We start from the raw sequence: 20,340 nt of genomic DNA, 5'->3' as shown, positions 1-20,340 counted from the left end.
CCTGTATTCTGGAGGAAGCAAAGATGTCTTGGGTGATCGCTCCCACTTTCACTATTTTTAGTGCCACAGGGTTCAGAGGCACATCCTTTGAATCTTTACCTATTACAATAGCTTTAGTTTCCCTAGAACAGTCCTTTAACCCATTTATAGCAAAAATTACAGTCAGAACTACCTTTATGTATCTCCTGAGAATGGGATACACATTCATCTAAATGCAGGAATTAAACAACAGTGTTACTTTTCATCATGTTTGATGAAACAAGTTTATAGATGGCTAATTCCTCTGTGATGTAGGAAAAATTTACCTTGAATATCTCTAACATTACAAAACCAAGAAGCCAAATACAGACATACTTCTGGCCCACAGAAAGCCTCCATTGGAATCACCCTCAGAATAATCATCTTGCTCTCCAGACAAACATGAATCAGCAAGGACTTCTGTTTTGGAAAAGATCATGGTCACTGCAACCACTATTGGTCCTGTAAATGAATATGCACATAAATGCACTTTATAGAGCACCAAGGTGAAGCTAAAGGGTGTGTGTGTATAATTAAATATATTTATGTAAAATGTACAAGAGGCCGAAACCGGTTTGGCTCAGTGGATAGAGCGTCGGCCTGCGGACTGAAAGTTCCCAAGTTCGATTCCGGTCAAGGGCATGTACCTGGGTTGCGGGCACATCCCCAGTGGGAGATGTGCAGGAGGCAGCTGATTGATGTTTCTCTCTCATTGATGTTTCTAACTCTCTATCTCTCTCCTTTCCTCTCTGTAAAAAATCAATAAAATATATTTTTAAAATGTACAAGAGAAAAGATAATGTATTTCAAATTTAATTTTAAAAATGTATAACATATTCCTTCAATGTTTTAAATGGCTTCTGTGTTATTCAAATATTCCTGATCTACTAAACTTCCTTAAGGATGTCTTATTCATCTCTGACTCTGCTACTTGGTGAGATTCAGGGCCAGGGATATAGAAAGTATTCAATAAATAGTGAATAATTTAGTCACTTTAGCCAATTTCCAGGTAATAAAAAGACACATATATTTTTATAGCATATATTAAATTGAGTTAACCTAGCCCCAGCTTGCAGTCTATCATCCAGCGGAGGGAGGCAGGGGCTTGGGGGCAGCTAGGACTGGAATAGAAGCTCCTCTGTCTTAGGTTTACCTTTAAAATCTCAATTTATATCTTCAAAGATAGAATTTGTGTGTCTTTCTAATCTTCACCAAAGGATATGCTCATTAATCTTTTAGAGAAAGAGATCCCTTATAGATTAGGGAATACATGCCTGTGGGGGAAGGAGAGGAAGAAGGGAATGGCACGGGTGTGCTCCTTGGAGGGAGAGTGCACACTGGGTCCTTTGTCCTGAGCTTATTTATCACTCTCTTGCAGGTGGAAATCTTAGGGGAGGTCTCAGGTGAGTGTCTCAATAGAATATTCATCCACTTTCCAGATGTGCTTTTTCAAGGTCATGGTCTCCATGGATTGGTCAGTGCCAGGGAAGGGGTCATTAGTAAATGCAGCTGGTTCTGAGGCAGTCAAGGCAGCATCACTTGACTGGTTTTGTGGTTTTTCTGGGCCTGGAACTGAAATACAACTGAGGCCTAGATGTTATCTTTAGGAAGGAAAAGGTCAGGGGATATAAAGCACCTGACCAGCAATATGAAAAATCAGGGGTCCAAACTACATGACCAATGATATGCCAGGGAAGGTTAGGTTACCATGGGATTGAGGTTTTTATTTTCCCAGTTTTTCCCTTGCTAGGCATCAGGGGCTTTCTGCCCTGATGAGTTTCTATACCTAGCCCATCATCCTTGCCCTGCTCATGTCTGTCTAACATTAATCATGGAAAAGATCTTACAAACCAAGCGAGGCACAAGAAAAATATGGGAATATGGAAAATTTATCTAGAGTTTGTTTGAAAGGGATACTGAAGGAGCCTTGATCTAGAGACAAAAGGGGGAAATTGGCCATCCCCAAAGCCACGAAAGGTAAAGATAGAATGAAAGGAGTAGCCACAAAGGAAAAAGGAAAAGGATCTGGATGTCATTGGTCCATGCATGAAGTAAAACTTCCAGGCAAGATTAGGGAAAGAAAGCTGGTTAGTCATAAATAAAACCACTGTGACATGATAACCATGCATTGACCTAGTAGTATGTATTTGGTTATCAATGGGTAGTTTAACAAAATAATGCAAAAAATTTACTTTTCATAATTTACTTTTGTGGATGAAAAGGGGACACATGTTAACCTAACTAGCTCAGGGAAGGCCTGTATGGCAGCCTTGCAAACTCAGAAGGATGGTCTGAAATTAAAACTTTTTTTTTTTTTAACTCAAAGCAGTTTATGATGGGTAATCATGTCCCAAGGCAGTATTTTTTCCTAACAGAGGTTAATCTTCACCCTAACTAAGCCTGTCCCTTTGTCTTTTTGTATCTAAGATAACATGCTTGATTAACAAAAGCCTTCACAAAAACAATGTAATTTCCCTTTTTCCAACCCCTTAAAGCACAGGCACAGCTCTGCAGAGACCACAAATCCCTTCATTATTGAGTTAATTGTTGACTGCTAACTATCCTGCACCCACCTGTGTAAAAGAAGCATGTGTCTATTATTTTACTTTTTATCCAATCCCAGAGGTTTCTCCACTTTGCTTTCTCCCACCTCCCTAATCTATCACCAGTGGATTTCATGTAAACCACTTAGTCTCCTCTTTTGATTGTAATGTATAAAATAAGGTGCAAAACTTCCATTCTCTGAAGCATTATCTCAATCCACTGAGATTCTGCTTCCTGGCAATTGTTGACAGTTTGGCTCAAATAAACTCACAAAAATTCTTCACAGATTTGAATGTTTCTTATGTTAACATTTTTCATGTGACAAATTACTTTTATCTGCATTGATGGAGAAATAAAAAGCTCCCCTTCAGTATCACTTCCGGGCAGCTGTGCTGGAAATTAACCTGCTTTCCACCTTTACCTTAAATAGAGCAGGCTTTCATTCCATAGAAAGGATAAAATTAAAGTCAAAACAATTGATGTGTTAGAAGCAAATACTGGGAAGAGCGATAAGATGGCGGCGATATAGGCAGACGTGTCCCAGGTCGTGTCCCGGAGCAAATGGAGTGAGCAGCTGAAACTAATAGCATCCACCCCGAATTGGCGAAATTGCTCAGCTGGTGACACGGTTTGCAGCCGGGAAGAGCAGAACTCCCCTGGAAAGGTAAAAAAAACCAGGGTTTTGGGCAGGAAAGTTTGCCAGACCTCTGAGCCCAGAGAGTCGGAGGGAGACCGAGTGGCAGACAGCCGCGTCCCTTGGGACAGGCACAGCCCCTGACAGGGGAAAGGAGAACCGCGGGATTCCTGGCGCCGCCTGGGGAATTGAGAGCTGGGTTCTGTGATTACAGAGGACTGAGCCTAAAGGGGGCAGCCTGAAGAGCTGACCAGACCATGCAGTCCCGGTAAGAGAAGAAGCTTACAGAAACCGAGCCTTCCCCGTTTCTGCGGCCGGCGTTTGTTTGTTTGTTTGTTTTCACTGAATCCTGTTCATGGGACATTTCAGATACAGACACTCACCTGTGCTGAAGTGAGGGAGAGTGTGCGGAGGAGTGGAATCTGGGGAGAGACTGAAGAGAGAAGGGGGGCCGGGAGAGGTGGCAGCGAATTGAGTGCTGAGACACCCCTGAGCCCAGGTCTGGGGCAGCCATTCTCTCCTGAGAGTGAGACTCCTCCCCCCAACCCCCAGGCAAGGAGCACAGCCACACCCAGATTCCACCCTGTAGGAGATCAAGGATTAAAATAACCTGATCAGTCCGTGGGAGTTAGCCTATAGAGGGATTTTCAATCCCAGCAACAACACAGCACCGGTAACTAACTATTACGCAGCCAGCTTTGGGCAGTGAACTTCCACTGGACAGAGAGGCCCTATAGCTTCAGAGGCCAACCCCAGAACACTGCCACCCAGAGGCTGACCCACAAACTGACTCTTTGCTAAACACAAAATAAGGCAGTCTGGGAAACAAATGCGGCCTGCTTTAAAATAAGGACTGTGGTTTACAACACAGAGGAACAGTGTATTGCAGGGAAACCCAACACTCTCCTGAATACCTGGCAGGTCTAAGGCGAGCCACACTGAAGAATAGAAGAACCGAAGGACCTACACTACTGCAATTTTTTTTTTTCACGATTTAACTAAGAAACCAATTTTTTTTTCTTCTTCTTCTTTTTCTTTTCTTTTTTTTTCTTCTTTTTCCATCACCTGATTTTACCCTTTTAATTACTACCTTCTTACTTTTAACCAGTATTATTACTGCTACCATTTTACCATTTTTTAAAGTGCCATTTTATTTTCTCTTTATTTTATTTTGGGATTAGTGTTCTCCATTCTATTTTCATCGTTATATTATTGGTTGTTTCTAGTTTGCATTCATCTCCAGGGAGCTGTTGCTGGAATCTGTTGGGATTAATGGCTGTTCTATAGGAGTATTCTCCTCATATTAAAAGTCTCTTCCCCTCTTCCACTTCATTCTCTCTTTTCGCTCTTTTTTTTTTCTTTTTTCTCTTTCTTTTTTTCTTTTCTTTTCTTTTCTCTCTTTTATTCTCCCCTCCTCCTTTTTCCCAATTTCATTTTTGTACTCCTTTTTTTGGTCCCTACTTTTCTTTTCTTTTTTCTCTTTTATCTTTTTCCCTTCCTTCCTCCTTATCCCCTAATTCTCTTAATTCGGGTGGTCACCTTTATTTGGGGTTATTAATATCGTGAATATATTTGTGTATACCGCCTGGTACGTGGTGCCTTGTTGTGTTGTATTTTGTGCCTTTAAAAATCAACGCAGCAGATCAAAGCTACAGCAACCTCCAGAGCACCACACCCTCTGCTGAGGAACAGCAGCTGTACGTGAAACCTCGCCCCACCAGCCAGAAGAGCCACCACAGCTGTGAACAGCACCCACCAGAGGAGCTGCTGTCAACTGAAGAGCAGCTACTACCACAACCGCCCAAAGAGCAACCACAGACTAAGGAGTCACTGCCAACCAAGGGAGCAACCACTGAACGACTCAACGTCTAGATATGTCAGTGAGATCAAACATGGGTAGACAAAGAAACCCCCAAAGGAAAGAGAAGGAGGACTCTCCAGAAAAGCAGCTAAGTAATACAGAGGCATGCAACATGACAGAAAAAGAATTCAGAATAAGGGTCCTAGAGTGCATAAACCGGATGGAAGAAAAAATCGACAACCTCTGCAAGAAGCAAGAAGAAACAGATGAAAAAATCGATAACATATGGAAGAAGCTAGAAGAAACAGATGAAAAAATCAACAACTTAAGTAAGACCCAAGAAGAAATGAAGAGTGATATAGCTGCAATGAAAAACTCCATTGAAAGTATCAACAGTAGACTAGGAGAAGCAGAGGACCGAATTAGTGAATTAGAAGACAAGGAAGCAAAACACACCCAAAATGTACTGCAATTGGAGAAAAAAATTAAAAGAGAGGAAGAGAGCCTAAGGGAGCTTTGGGACAGCATGAAACGAAACAACATACAAATAATAGGCGTACCAGAACAACAGAAGGATGAACAAGGATTAGAAAACCTATTAGAAGAAATAATATCAGAAAACTTCCCTGAGGTGGGGAAGAAAAAAGTCACATAAGCCCAGAGAGTCCCAAACAAGGTGAACCCGAAAAGACCCACACCAAGACACATCATAATTACCATGGCAAATGTTCAGGACAAAGAGAGAATCTTACAGGCTTCAAGAGAGAGACGGAAAGTTACATACAAGGGATCTCCCATTAGATTGTCAAATGATTTCTCAACAGAAACACATCAGGCCAGAAAAGAATGGACAGAAATTTACAAAGTGATGCAAAGCAAAGGACTGAATCCAAGAATACTCTATCCAGCAAGGCTATCATTCAAACTTGAAGGGGAAATAAGAAGCTTCACAGACAAAACAAGGCTAAGGGAGTTTATCACCACCAAGCCAGCAATGCAAGGAATGCTAAAGGGACTGGTATAAAAATAATAAAAAGCTCAGAAAGAAAACAGCCACACAAAAAAAGAAATGGCTACAAACAAGTACCTTTCAATAATAACTTTAAACGTAAACGGACTAAATGCTCCAAACAAAAGACATCGAGTGGCTGAATGGATAAAAAAACATGACCCATACATTTGCTGTCTACAAGACACCCACCTCATTAGAAGGGACTCACACAGACTGAAAGTGAAAGGATGGAAAAATATCTTTCAGGCAAATGGAAAGGAAAAGAAAGCTGGGGTAGCAATACTTATATCGGACAAAATAGACCTCAAAGTGAAGGCCATAACAAGAGATAAGGAAGGCCACTTCATAATACTAAAGGGATCAATTCAACAAGAAGATATAACCCTGGTAAACATATATGCACCCAATGCAGGAGCACCCAAATTCATAAAAAAACTCCTGGAAGATATCAAAGGAGAGATCAACAACAATACAATCATTGTAGGGGACTTTAATACACCACTGACAGCACTGGATAAGTCCTCTAGACAAAAAATCAGCAAAGATACAGCAATCCTAAATGACTCACTAGATCAGATGGACTTAATAGACATCTTCAGAACACTTCACCCCAGTGCCACGGAATATACATTCTACTCAAGTGCTCATGACACATATTCAAAAATAGACCATATATTGGGTCACAAGCAAAGTATCCCCAAATTCAAGAAGATTGAAATCATAAAAAGCGTCTTCGCAGACCACGATGGCATAATATTAGAAATAAACTACAATAAAAACAACCCAAAATACTCAAACACCTGGAAGCTGAATAGCATGCTATTAAATATTGATTGGGTTACCAATGAAATCAAAGAAGAAATTAAAAACATCCTGGAAACTAATGACAATGAAAACACAACAATCCAAAACCTATGGGACACAATGAAAGCAGTCCTGAGAGGGAAGTTTATAGCTCTACAGGCCTATCTCAAAAAACAAGAAAAAAATGGTAGTAAATCATCTAACTCTACAACTCAAAGAATTAGAAAGAGAGCAACAAGAAAACCCCAGCGTGAGCAGAAGGAAGGAGATAATAAAGATTAGAGCAGAAATAAATGACATAGAGACCAAAAAAACAATACAGAAAATCAATGAAACCAAGAGCTGGTTCTTTGAAAGGATAAACAAGATTGACAAACCTCTAGCCAGACTCACCAAGAAGCAAAGAGAGAGGACCCAAAGAAACAAAATCAGAAACGATAGAGGCAAAATAACAACAGACCCCACAGAAATACAAATGATTGTTAAAAAATACTATGGACAGCTCTACTCCAACAAACTAGACAACCTGGAGGAAATGGACAAATTCCTAGAAAAATACAACATTCCAAAACTCAATCAGGAAGAATCTGAAAATCTCAACAGGCCAATAACTATGGAAGAAATTGAAGCAGTCATCAAAAAGCTTCCATCAAACAAAAGCCCAGGACCAGACGGCTTCACAGGGGAGTTTTACCAAACATTCAAGGAAGAACTAAAACCTATCCTCCTCAGACTACTACAAAAGATTCAAGAACAAGGAACACTTCCAAGCTCATTCTATGAAGCCAGCATCACCCTAATACCAAAACCAGGTAAAGACAACACAATGAAAGAGAATTACAGGCCAATATCCCTCATGAGCATAGATGCCAAAATCCTCAACAAAATCTTAGCAAATCGGATCCAGCAGTACATCAGAAAGATCATACACCATGACCAAGTAGGATTTATCCCAGGGATGCAAGGATGGTACATTATCCACAAATCAATAAACGTGATACATCACATAAAAAAATTGAAAGAAAAAAACCCCATGGTCATATCAATTGATGCAGAAAAAGCATTTGACAAAATCCAACACCCATTTTTGATAAAAACTCTCAGCAAGGTGGGAGTAGAAGGATCATACCTCAACATAATAAAAGCCATATATGACAGGCGGACAGCCAACATCATACTCAATGGACAAAAACTAACACCATTTCCCCTAAGAACAGGAACAAGACAGGGATGTCCCCTCTCACCACTCCTGTTCAACATAGTACTGGAAGTGTTAGCCATTTCAATTCGGCAAGAAGAAGAAATAAAAGGCATCCAAATTGGAAAAGAGGAAGTAAAACTGTCCTTATTTGCAGACGACATGATATTATACATACAAAACCCTAGAGACTCCATCAAAAAGCTACTAGACTTAATACATGAACTTGGCAAGGCAGCAGGATACAAAATTAACCCCAAGAAATCTGAGGCATTTCTATACACCAATAGTGAACTTTCAGAAAGAGAGATTATAAAAACAACCCCGTTTACCATCGCTCCAAAAAAATTAAGCTACCTAGGAATAAACTTAACTAAAGAGGTAAAATACCTCTACTCAGAAAACTACAGGACGTTGAAAAAAGATATAGAGGAAGACATAAACAGATGGAAGAACATACCGTGTTCATGGATTGGTAGAATCAACATCATTAAAATGTCCATACTACCCAAAGCAATCTATAAATTCAACGCACTTCCCATTAAAATACCAACGGCATACTTCAGAGATCTAGAACGAACTCTCCAAAAATTCATCTGGAATAAAAAAAGACCCCGAATAGCTGCAGCAATCCTGAAAAAGAACAAAGTCGGTGGGATCTCAATACCAGATATCAAGCTGTATTACAAAGCCACTGTTCTCAAAACTGCCTGGTACTGGCACAAGAATAGGCATATAGATCAATGGAATAGAATAGAGAGCCCAGAAATCGGCCCGAACCAATATGCTCAATTAATATTTGACAAAGGAGGCAAGAACATTCAATGGAGCCAAGATAGTCTCTTCAATAAATGGTGTTGGGAAAATTGGACAGATATATACAAGAAAATGAAACTAGACCACCAACTAACACCATACACAAAAATAAACTCAAAATGGATAAAGGACTTAAATGTACGACAGGAAACCATAAAAATTCTAGAAGAATCCAAAGGCAACAAAATCTCAGACATATGCCGAAGCAATTTCTTCACTGATACAGCTCCTAGGGCACTTGAAACTAAAGAGAAAATGAACAAATGGGACTACATCAAAATAAAAAGCTTCTGCACAGCAAAAGAAACCATCAACAAAACAACGAGAAAACCCACTGTGTGGGAAAACATATTTGCCAATGTCATATCTGATAAGGGCCTAATCTCCAAAATTTATAGGGAACTCATACAACTTAACAAAAGGAAGATAAACAATCCAATCAAAAAATGGGCAAAGGACCTAAATAGACACCTTTCAAAAGAGGACATTCAGAAAGCCAAGAGACATATGAAAACATGCTCAAAGTCACTAATCATCCGAGAGATGCAAATCAAAACAACAATGAGGTACCATCTCACACCTGTCAGACTGGCTATCATCAACAAATCAACAAACGACAAGTGCTGGAGAGGATGTGGAGAAAAAGGAACACTTGTGCACTGCTGGTGGGAATGCAGACTGGTGCAGCCACTATGGAAGACAGTATGGAGTTTCCTTAAAAAACTGAAAATGGAACTCCCATTTGACCCTGTGATCCCACTTCTAGGAATATATCCCAAGAAACCAGAAACACCAATCAGAAAGGATATATGCACCCCTATGTTCATAGCAGCACAATTCACCATAGCGAAGATCTGGAAACAGCCTAAGTGCCCATCAGTAGATGAATGGATTAGAAAGCTGTGGTACATCTACAAGATGGAATACTATGCTGCTCTAAAAAGGAAGGAACTCTTACCATTTGCAACGTCATGGATGGAACTGGAGAGCATTATGCTAAGTGAAATAAGCCAGTCAATGAAGGAAAAATACCACATGATCTCACTCATTCATGGATAATAGAGACCATTATAAACTTTTGAACAATAATAGATACAGAGGCAGAGCTGCCTCAAACAGATTGTCAAGCTGCAGCGGGAAGGCCGGGGCGGGTTGGGGGGCAGGGGGTAGGGGGGTAAGAGATCAACTAAAGGACTTGTATGCATGCATATAAGCATAACCAATGGACATAAGACACTGGGGGATAGGGGAGGCTGGGGGACTGTCTAAGGCGGGGGGATAAAATGGACACATATGTAATACCCTTTGTAATACTTTAAGCAATAAAAAAAATGAAAAAAAAATTAAATTAAAAAAAGAAGCAAATACTGGTATAGCACTCTTCACTGGGGTGTCACGTTTGTTTTGAGAGAGAACAAAACAAAACAAAAACATCAAGAGACTTCGTTGTTAAAACTGGAATACTTTTTCTAACAATTTACTGATCACTTAGAATAAAATTAAATAAGTAAAATGCTCTTAAGTAAAAGCAGGATTTTCAAATATTATACATAAGGTAACTATAAAATATGGACTCATTTAAGGGCATCCTGTTAAAAAGAGAACAATTACTACAAAATAAAATATAAGCTACTTTGAGAATCCACTTTCTGTTTGTGCAGGACTCTTGACCCTGCAGTCTGTTTTACAGCAGTAGACTGACCCATTGTAGGTAAACAGGGTAACCCAGGGTGGAAATTAAAATGACAAAGCCAGGCTGTCTTAGTGGATCTCTAATAACACCTTGGCTGGCGCCTCCCCAGCAAACCCTCTGCCTGCCTGCCCAACCTGCAAATTTTGCAAAGGATCCACTACTCGCTGCTGCACAGCACATTAAAGAAGATTCTCTACCCTTTAATAAAGGCCAGTATCTTAGGAAAATGGTCAAAGGTCTCCACCAACTACAGTGACTGACCCACCTGGTTCCAGCCCAGCCAACACAGGACTGAATGACCCATCACACCGTGGAGCCCGCTCACTTTCATAGGCTTCTTCATCTTCCCTTCTCATTTGCTATCGAGCTGGATCCTCAAATACTTACTGTCAGCATCACGTCTCCATGCTTTTGTTTTCCTTTGTCACATCAGCAGATCCCAGCGTGGCTTCCACCGCAGCTGCCGGGTCCAGGCAGCCTGGACTGCACTGATGCCGCAATCAGCAGCGCCCCCCCTTCGTGCCCCCCGCACCCGCCTCCAACACACACACACACTCTCAGTGGCCAGTTCTTTTTCTTCTTAAAGAGATAGAACTACCCTCAACCTTACGTTTCAGTTATGCTGCAAAAGGCAGCATCGTTGCTCAGGCTGATGCTGTAAAATAACAGTAAGTACATTTTCTATTCTCTTCATATTGCAAAGATTAATTTTAGGATGTAGGCATGGCTAACAATCTGGCTCTATTAAACACCAGCTGTGTGACCTTGGACAAGCCACTCGTGAGTTTCATTTAACTCCTGGAAAATGAAGAGTTGTGACCAGGCAATGACCAACCTGGAAAGCCTATAATTTACCAAAATTAAATTCAAAAATATCAGCTACACACTCACTGATAAAATACAATAACATTGTTTGCATTGCGGGGTATAGCTCACAAACCATTTGTGTGTGTGTGTTTTATTTGGATTTGGGTATGAGGTTCCAAAGGTTTAAAAAAAGACATTCACTCAAAATGCTTTGTAAACTGTGAAATGCTATGCAGTTATAAATGTTCTACGTTGTCATTGTTACTGCCAATTTCATAATAAAAAATAGTGTAACAATAAATCAAATAAAGTTCTATGTTCTTATTTCCTACAAATGGTGGTGTGAAATACCAAGAGAGCCTGTTTTTGTAAACAGCCCTCCCCCTACTCCCTTTGGGTGCATTATATTCCTCATGATAGTATCCTACAGAACTGTCTATTTCATCAATGAAAATCTAGAATCAAGGCTTATCTAGATCTATTGGAACACTGAAGCTCCAGTTGTGTTACCTCTGAGAAAAATATCTAACTCCGCTCAGCAAACTCCAGACCTGAAAAAGCTAACCTGATCTTTTCTAGGGAAGGTGAAAACAGGCCCCAAATGTTATCATTCACTTCAGAAGCAGTTGTCTGCCTCTCTGTGGTATAGCCCTAACAGACACCAAATCTATTGCTATTTCCTTCCCATTCTTGACTCACAGATTCAGATATACACATAATTTCCCAGGAGATAGTAGGGCAATGTCTTGTTCTAACAAAATTGCTATATAAAAATTTTTACAAGAAAGATATAGTGTTTTACAGAGCTCTTTTATCTGATTCTTACCATGGTGTTGTGTAAGCCCTTGGTGGCATGCACCTATGGAAGTAAGCCTGTCTCCTCCAGCAGCCGCCTCAATTCTAACAGCATCATTAAGTTGTCATCAAATTCATTGAACACTGGCACTCAGCTACACTCCAGGGACTGAAACAGTAATCTTTAGTTTTTTGTTCACTTGGCATAGTATCTACTCATAACTTTGAACTACCAGAACCCCATAGGGCCAAAAGTTCTCAATTGTAAGAACTTACAATTCCCCCACCTTCCTAGAAAAGCTGGTCCCTAAGAAGATCATTTTGTTTTGCTGAGTGTAGGGGTGTTGAGATGCAATCAGCAAAAGACTAGGAAAGAATTAGATCATGCTGTTTAAGAGTGCTGACCAAGCTAGAAAGATCTCCAGGAGCAGGGAGCCCTGAGGAAAGTGAAACCTATGCCACTGAGAGGCCTTGGGGAGGTTGGAGAAGGTCAAGGGAAGAGAGAAGGGCTGAAGTGTTTCCATAATGAGTGAAAATTTTGGGAAACAGATTTAGAAAATGAATTTTTCAGAAATCATGCTAGGGAAGCATGGTTGGGCAATGTAATTCTGTCTTCAGTACCCTCATCAAGAGAAAACCTTTAGTTAAAAAAAAAAAAAAAAAAAAAAAGCCTGCTCTCCTCTTTGTAGCTAGGCTTAAGATCCTTTGGAATGTGATACAGTGCTAAGTCACATTCAGCTCTGGTAGCAAGAAGACATATTTGGGTGACAAAGAAACTACTGTGGGATGAATGTGGAGCTCTGCTGTCTGGGCCAGAGACCTCCTAGGTGTAGACCATTCTGTGGTGTGGCCTCTCTTCATGATCCCTACCTCCATGTCCTCTAACTTCTCATTTCCCTGTGTCAGTTTTGCCACCACCCAGAGGCAAGCTTTCTTTACCCTAGGCCTGGATGACTCCAATTGCTTCTTTGCTGTCTTTTAAATATATTCTTTTTTCATCAAAGGTGGTTCTTCAAACTGCTCCCTGTGTGTCCTATGGCACTATATATAGATAGGAAGATGGGTCCTGGGCCTAGCCTTCCACCTGTATCCACATGGTGCAACTAGTTAGACGGAGTCCCATGGTCTTGTGCTGTCACTCATTTGGTGATGTTTTTTCAATTAAATGACAAAATCTAGATTTTTTTTTCTTTCTTTTTTTTTAAATTTCTTTTTGTTTTTGTTTTTTTAAGATTTTTTTTCTTAATGACAGTTATTGTTTTATGCCAATTAGAAAGACAACATGTATTTATTTTAGAAAATATGAGAAATATAACCTATAATTCTACCATTTGAAATAACTATAGCTGCTCTTTACCTTTTTATAAATATAATATATATAATATTATACATATACTAGAGGCCCGGTGCACAAAAATTTGTGCACTGGCAGGGGAGGGGGAGTGAGGGTTGTCCCTCAGACCCACTCGTGCCCTCTCACAGCCTGGGACCCCTCGGGAGATAACCACCTGCTGGCTTAGGCCCGCTCCTCGGGTGACAGATGGCAGGCCCGATCCCTCGGTGCCTGCCCCGCCTCCCCGGGTTGCACACACGGCAGGGCCGATCCAGGAGTTGGCCCGCCGCCCCAGGGTCGGGTTGCACATGGGATGCCCAGGCGGGCTGTCGGATTGCTGCTGTCCTGCCCAGCCGCCCCGGGTTGGGTCACACATGGACGCCTGCCACCCTGGGTCACAGATAGCAGGCCAGGATGGCGGGAGGGCAGGCGGGATGGCGCTGTCCCGCCCTGCCTGCAGTATGCAAATTAGCTGCCATCTTTGTTGGTGGTTAATTTGCATATAGTGCTGATTAGCCAATGGAGGGGTAGAGAAGGTACGGTCAATTACTATGTTTGTCTATTATTAGCTACGATATCAGTTTTGTATTGGTTTTCCCAATTAGCATTATAGTGAGAATATTTTTCTCTTTCACTCTTTAAGAATATATTTTTTTAATACGTGCATAATGATCTTTCTTAGAATTGCACCATAACTTATTCCACCAATTCCCTATTATTCAACTTTTAGGTTCAATATATTGTTTTCAGAAAGGTTATATCTTCTTACCCACCTAGTCCCACTGCATAAAAGTAAAATGTAGGTTATGCAGAAATAGCCTAGTAATGCAGAGTTCAAAGTTTCAATACTTTCATGAGCATTGCACATGATATGCCTTTTTACTGTCACAATAACTTGCATATGTTGATATGTGGCTTTATACCCATTTTGAAGGTGGTTTCATGTGTACCAAAAGCCCTTGACCTCTGCCACTGTCCAGATACACTAGCACACTCAATAATCCATATGAATTAAGTTAAATTCATGGTACTATTTATGGTATTTTAATGTTGTTATCAAAAGATTTAGACTTTGTCCTAAAAGTGTTAAGAAGCCAATGGCTTCTGGATAACTGGGGAATCACGAATCTTCCATGTTTTGGTTAAAGATTGACTATTCATGTACACAAGTTAGAGGTCAACAAGTCATCATATCACCTGAAGTTGACCAGAGAAAATGGTGTAAGAAAATATTATATAGTGCCACCCTTGCCCAGCACCATGAAGGCTTAGCCAGAGGGATAAGTCTTTGCCACTTCTTTAGGGCTTTTAAAGAGCTGGCACCACCAACCCTCTGGCTTCTCCTAAATGACTCCAGCTGTTGCTCTCACTATGACCCATTCTTCCTTTCCAGCCACATCATGTGGCCTTACTTCTATTCCAATGTGGCCTGGAGACCATGTGTCCTTCATGGTCTTCTTCCACAAGTTGTATGAGTGTCAGATTTTTATCAGTTCAGAAATTATTCAGTGTATATTCACATTGCACACATTATTAAAATTTGTATTATTTTCACTTGTTAATCTGTTTATTTGTATGTTTGTCAGTTTAATTTCCCACCTGCAGAACCTAGGAAGGTAGAGGAGAAAGGGTTTTTCTCTCCCTTGCAGTTATGCTTCCAATTGGTTCCCTGAGAAGTCAGTCCCTACAGTTCGTCTCTGATTTAACATTCCCTGCAGTTTTCTAGTACTGTTCAACCTGAGAGATGTTAGCTCAATCTGAGCATCCACCATAATTCTGGTGTCTTAGCTTTAATATCTTTGTCACAGATTCTGTTAACTCACTTGTGTACTCTCTTAATTTCAATAACTGCTTTTGGCAGTTTAATAAAGGCAGACATGAATTCAACCTTTATAAACCAGTAAATGTCTAGGCAAGTTGCTTATGCTAATTGACATCCAGTTTCTTCATCTGTAAAATGGAATATTATCTTCCAATATGGAAGTACACCGTGCTTGGCATATAATATGTGTTAAAATTATAGGTTATTAGTTTTGTAGGCTATTTTTCCTGATTTAGGGCACTCTCCCAATTTAAGAAGTATAACTTTAGGGGTGGAAACAAGACACTTGCCTTTAAAAACTATCTATGTAACCTCATCTCAAGACTTTCAGGAAATTCCCTAATTTCTAACAGCAGTAGAAAAATGGTCTCATAATGTGTCCCAAGAAGGACACATAATAAGAACACATATGTAATATCTTATTCAATAAAGGGGAAAAGAAAAAAAAAAGAAGGACACATAAACCTCTTAAGTATGGAAATACGAAGGGCATCAGGTAACAACTAACAGAACATGACCTCATAAGCATTGTGGCTCCTTAGTATGACTGGGCTGGCACAGTAAAGGCATCAGCCATGTTGTAGATTTCCTTTAAATTCCCCATAGCTTCTAGCCCACGGTGGGCATGTAGAAGGTGTATGGACAATGTTAGCTGAACAGAAGGGACTTGGAAAGGGCCCACTTCTTCCTCAGGCTAATTTTGTTCTCATGCTTCACTCTATTATGTAAGGGACCAGAATAGGACATTCTAAAATATGCCACTTTAGCATATGGATTATTGTGAGCTGAAGACAGTTGATTGTTTCACAGTAGATACAGAAAAGCTCTTTATCATCTTCTTAATCACCAGAGAGGACTCTGGACTCTTACCAGAGGAATCTCCATAGGAACCTTGTTAAAACAATCCTATCTTCTATTATTTTCCCCACATATTTACCTTCCCACAGTTTCCCACCCTAAAAGCCTAAATCCCCTCTCCTTTATCTTTTCATCTCTACAAACTTAGGGTTCTTTGTTAAGATTCCATATAAGCCCCAAGTTCTAACCACTCCTTTGAGTTACTACTCATTATTCGGTGTATATTCACATTGCACACATTATTAAAATTTGTATTATTTTCACTTGTTAATCTGTTTATTTGTATATTTGCCAGTTTAATTTCCCATCTGCAGAACCTAGGAAGGTAGAGGAGAAAGGATTTTTCTCTCCCTTACAGTTATGCTTCCAATTGGTTCCCTGAGAAGTCAGTCCCTACAGTTCATCTCTGATTTAACATTCCCTGCAGTTTTCTAGAACTGTGATGTCCCAGAAGAACTGGGCCTTCTGAGGCAAATAGAGAAAGTTCATCACTACACAGCTTCCTTTAAGTAGTTTTCCGTACAAAGCCAAAATCGTGTTCCTTTTGTGCCTACATCACAATATAACAACATTACAACAAAGAATTGCAAACTTTGTTCATTTTAATTACAATGTATACAATTATGCCACATGATGCAGTGTAGGCAAAATTATAATAAACTTTTAAGGTAATGCAGGAAGCCACCCTAATCACCTAAAAAAGCACACGGTTTTATAGGATCATCAACTCACTAAAAAGGGAATACTATTGTCAACAACCCTACTAAGTTCCCTGAGGCCACAAAACAAAACAGAATATATACAGCTAGGAGTTGCTCAAATGAGCCTCCCAGCTCCCACATTTAAAAAGAAAAATTTTAAAAATAGTTTATTTAAAATCTATAAAAGTCAACCATAATTATATTAGTCAGTGAAAACGGTTGGTATTTTAGGGAGTGTAACATATGTGTGCAATCAACAACTATCTATTTATTGGCTGCATGTCCTCTATGTGAAAGGCCGCATCACATGTGCTGCAGTAAACCAATAGCAGGAGCTCTGCATGTGGTGCTTCCACTCCAGTGGGGTGACCAAAAATATACAAATAAACATATCTTCCAAGTGGTAAAATGAATGTTTGAAGAAAGTTAAGCAGTGTAAAAAGATAGTAATGGCATGGGGAGGTCCTATTTTAGGCAGAGATATTCAATCAAAAGTATTTACTGGACACTTACCATATGCAAGGTTATCTATATATATAAAACCCTAATATGCAAATAGACTGAATGGCGGAACAACCAAACAACCAAACAACCAGTCACTATGACATGTGCTGACCACTAGGGGACATGCGCAGAACATGGCGGGCGTCGGCCACAGCAGGATGTTGGAGCAAGTCAGTGGGGGTGCCAGACCAAGTTGGGGCACTGGTCGCTGTCATCAGGGCGAGCCTCTGGTGGTTACTGAAAATTCTTTGCTCCTGCACATCACGGTCCTGCCCGGTGCTCGCACCTGCTGCCGGCACCAGCCCTGCTCACACTCACTGCTGGCTCCAGAGCCACCACTTGCACCCGCTGCTGGCACCCAGTGCTGGCCCGATTGCTCGGCGCTGTCAGCGGGTGCAAGTGGCAGTTGTCAGCCCTGATTGCCCCTTAGGGCTTCTCCATTTCCCCCTGCTCCTAAGGGACTATCGGGGCCGACAGCTGCCTCTTGCACCTGCTGCTGGAGATGGCTCCACTTGCACCTGCAGCCAGTGCGGGAGCTGCACCTCACACCCACTGCTGGTGCCCAGCGCTGATCCCGATCACTTGGTGCTGCCAGTGGGTGCAAGTGGTGGCTGCCAGCCCCAATCACCCCTGAAGGCTTCTCCACTTCCCCCTGCTCCTGAGGGGCAATTGGGGCAGCAGTTGTAACTCACACCCACTGACGGCGCTGACCCCAATTGCTCCATGCCGTCAGTGGGTGCAAGCGGGGCTGGCACTGTCAGCGTGTGGGAGCAGCAGTGACAGGAGTGGGCCTGCCGGCAGAGATGGGACCAGGGGCCACAGCGGGAGGGTCTGGGCGGGGGCATGGAGGATGGGCCAAGACCCACCCCAGTGCCCACTGCAGCCTCATGGCCCACAGTTCCTTTCAAGGTGCACGAATTCATGCACTGGGTCCCTAGTCAAATATAGAATTTTAGAACTACAGTCTCTAATTTAATGAAATTAAAGTCATTATAATCAAAGAAAAAATAAAATACAAAGACAGCCACTCAATATTTTAATATATTTTTCTTTAATACTCAAAATATTAGTTTATTTTTTATTACATAAGTATCATATAATTGCATTCTTCTTATAAATAATTCAAGCATCACAGCTAAAATAAACCTTCCTTTATGACCAGCATCCCCCATTTCTCATCTTCAAATAAGTAGCCATTATCACATTTCTCCTTCTGGAATAAATCTAGATCTTTTCAATAATTCACACTCATACAAACATAGCTACATATTGTACTGAATCTTCCAAAAATCATAAATTATGTTTTCTATTCTACGGTTTGCTTTGCTCACCTAATAATCTCTCGGTAAATATTCTTGTATTTCCATGTCAGTGCCCAATTCTTTCTAATTATTGCATAGTATCCCACAGTTAGGAGATATCACTATATTTAACACTTCCTTTCTTCATGGATAGTAAGGTGATTTCCAATTTGCCTCTTGATGTTCATGTAACTATTTTCCTTAAGCAGGTGATATGGAATGGAATTGTTGGATCATAGAATTTAAACATTAATATATACTATCCAATGCTCTATCCACTTTTAAAGAACTTGTATTAATTTTAATATTCCACCAAAAATGTATTCTTTGCAAAGTTAGAGTCATAATATATTTGGTTAAGACTGCATTTTCTCCCACATAACAAAGCAATTCTATATAATAAAGAAGTAATATGCAAATTAACCCTCACACCCTCACAAGATGGCTGCCTACAACCAAATAGGCAGGGGGATTAGTGAGGGATGACCTAATGACTGAATAAGCAAGCTGCGTGGGGCGACCAGGCCATCAGGGGGGGTGGTTGGGGGTGATTAGGCTGGCGGGGGGGGGGGCAGTGAGGGGCAACTAGTCCTGCGAGGGGTGAGGGGGCAGTAAGGGGTGACCAGGCCAACAAGGAAGGGGCAGTTGGGGGTGACCTGGTTGGCAACTGGGGACAGTTAGGGGCAATCAGGCTGGCATGCAGAGTCAGTGAGGGGTGATCAGGCTGGCGGGTTGTGGGGGGGGAAGTTAGGGGTTACCAGGCAGGCAGGCAGTCAGGCAGGTAAGTGATTAGGAGCCAGCGGTTCAGGATTGTGAAAGTGATGTCCGACTGCCAGTTTAGGCCCGATCCTGGGGATCGGGCCTAAACTGGCAGTCAGACATCCCCCAAGGGGTCCTGGATTGGAGAGGGTGCAGGCTGGGCTGAGGGGACTCCCCTGCTCCATGCACAAATTTTGTGCACCAAGCCTCTAGTGTGAATATTTTTCTGTATATATGTGTCCTTTTAAAAGACAATTTTTAATGGAGGCATATTATTTCATCTCAGTTGTATTTTTAAAATCACCTTCCCTACTGTTGCACATTTCAGATATATCCAGTTGTAGCTGTAATATTCACATGCATTTAGGGTAATTTCCATATGTTATATTCTTTGAAATGAATACTTGACGAAAGAGGATGGAAATTTTTAAAGCATTTTACACAAGTTGCCAAATTGCCCTCCAGTAAGGCTTCACCAGTTGACATTCTCACCAGCAGGGATAAGAATAACCACATTCATTTTTAGGCAAGTAGATGTTCCTCAGGATTTATAAGTTATGAAGAAGTCATGAGGGGCTTTATGAAGGTACAAGTCCCTTCTACTGAAGGGGCTCTGCACCACAATATAAGGCAATATGACAGAAAGGGTAAGACAATGTGCCACCTGTGTCCCAGTCCTTTTTTAAATAATTGATTTTGAGAGAGAGAGAAACATTGATTTGTTGCCCACTTATTTATATATTCATTGATTAGTTCTTGTATGAGACCTGGCCAGAGATCAAGCCCACAACCCTGGCGTATCAGGATGAAATTCTAAGCATCTAGGGCTCTAATGCTTTTCTTAATTTTTGCATAAGTAGTCCTTCAGGGTAGGTATTATCCCCCCATTGGATGAAGAAGCCCATGTCCAGAGTGATTAATTTCCAGGTATTTGTGATTA

This window comes from Myotis myotis, unplaced genomic scaffold (assembly GCF_014108235.1).
Source record: "Myotis myotis isolate mMyoMyo1 unplaced genomic scaffold, mMyoMyo1.p scaffold_m19_p_3, whole genome shotgun sequence".
NCBI classification, from domain to species: Eukaryota; Metazoa; Chordata; class Mammalia; order Chiroptera; family Vespertilionidae; genus Myotis; species Myotis myotis.
The sequence above is the reverse complement of the archived record's forward strand: the minus strand, read 5'-3'. Positions refer to the sequence as shown.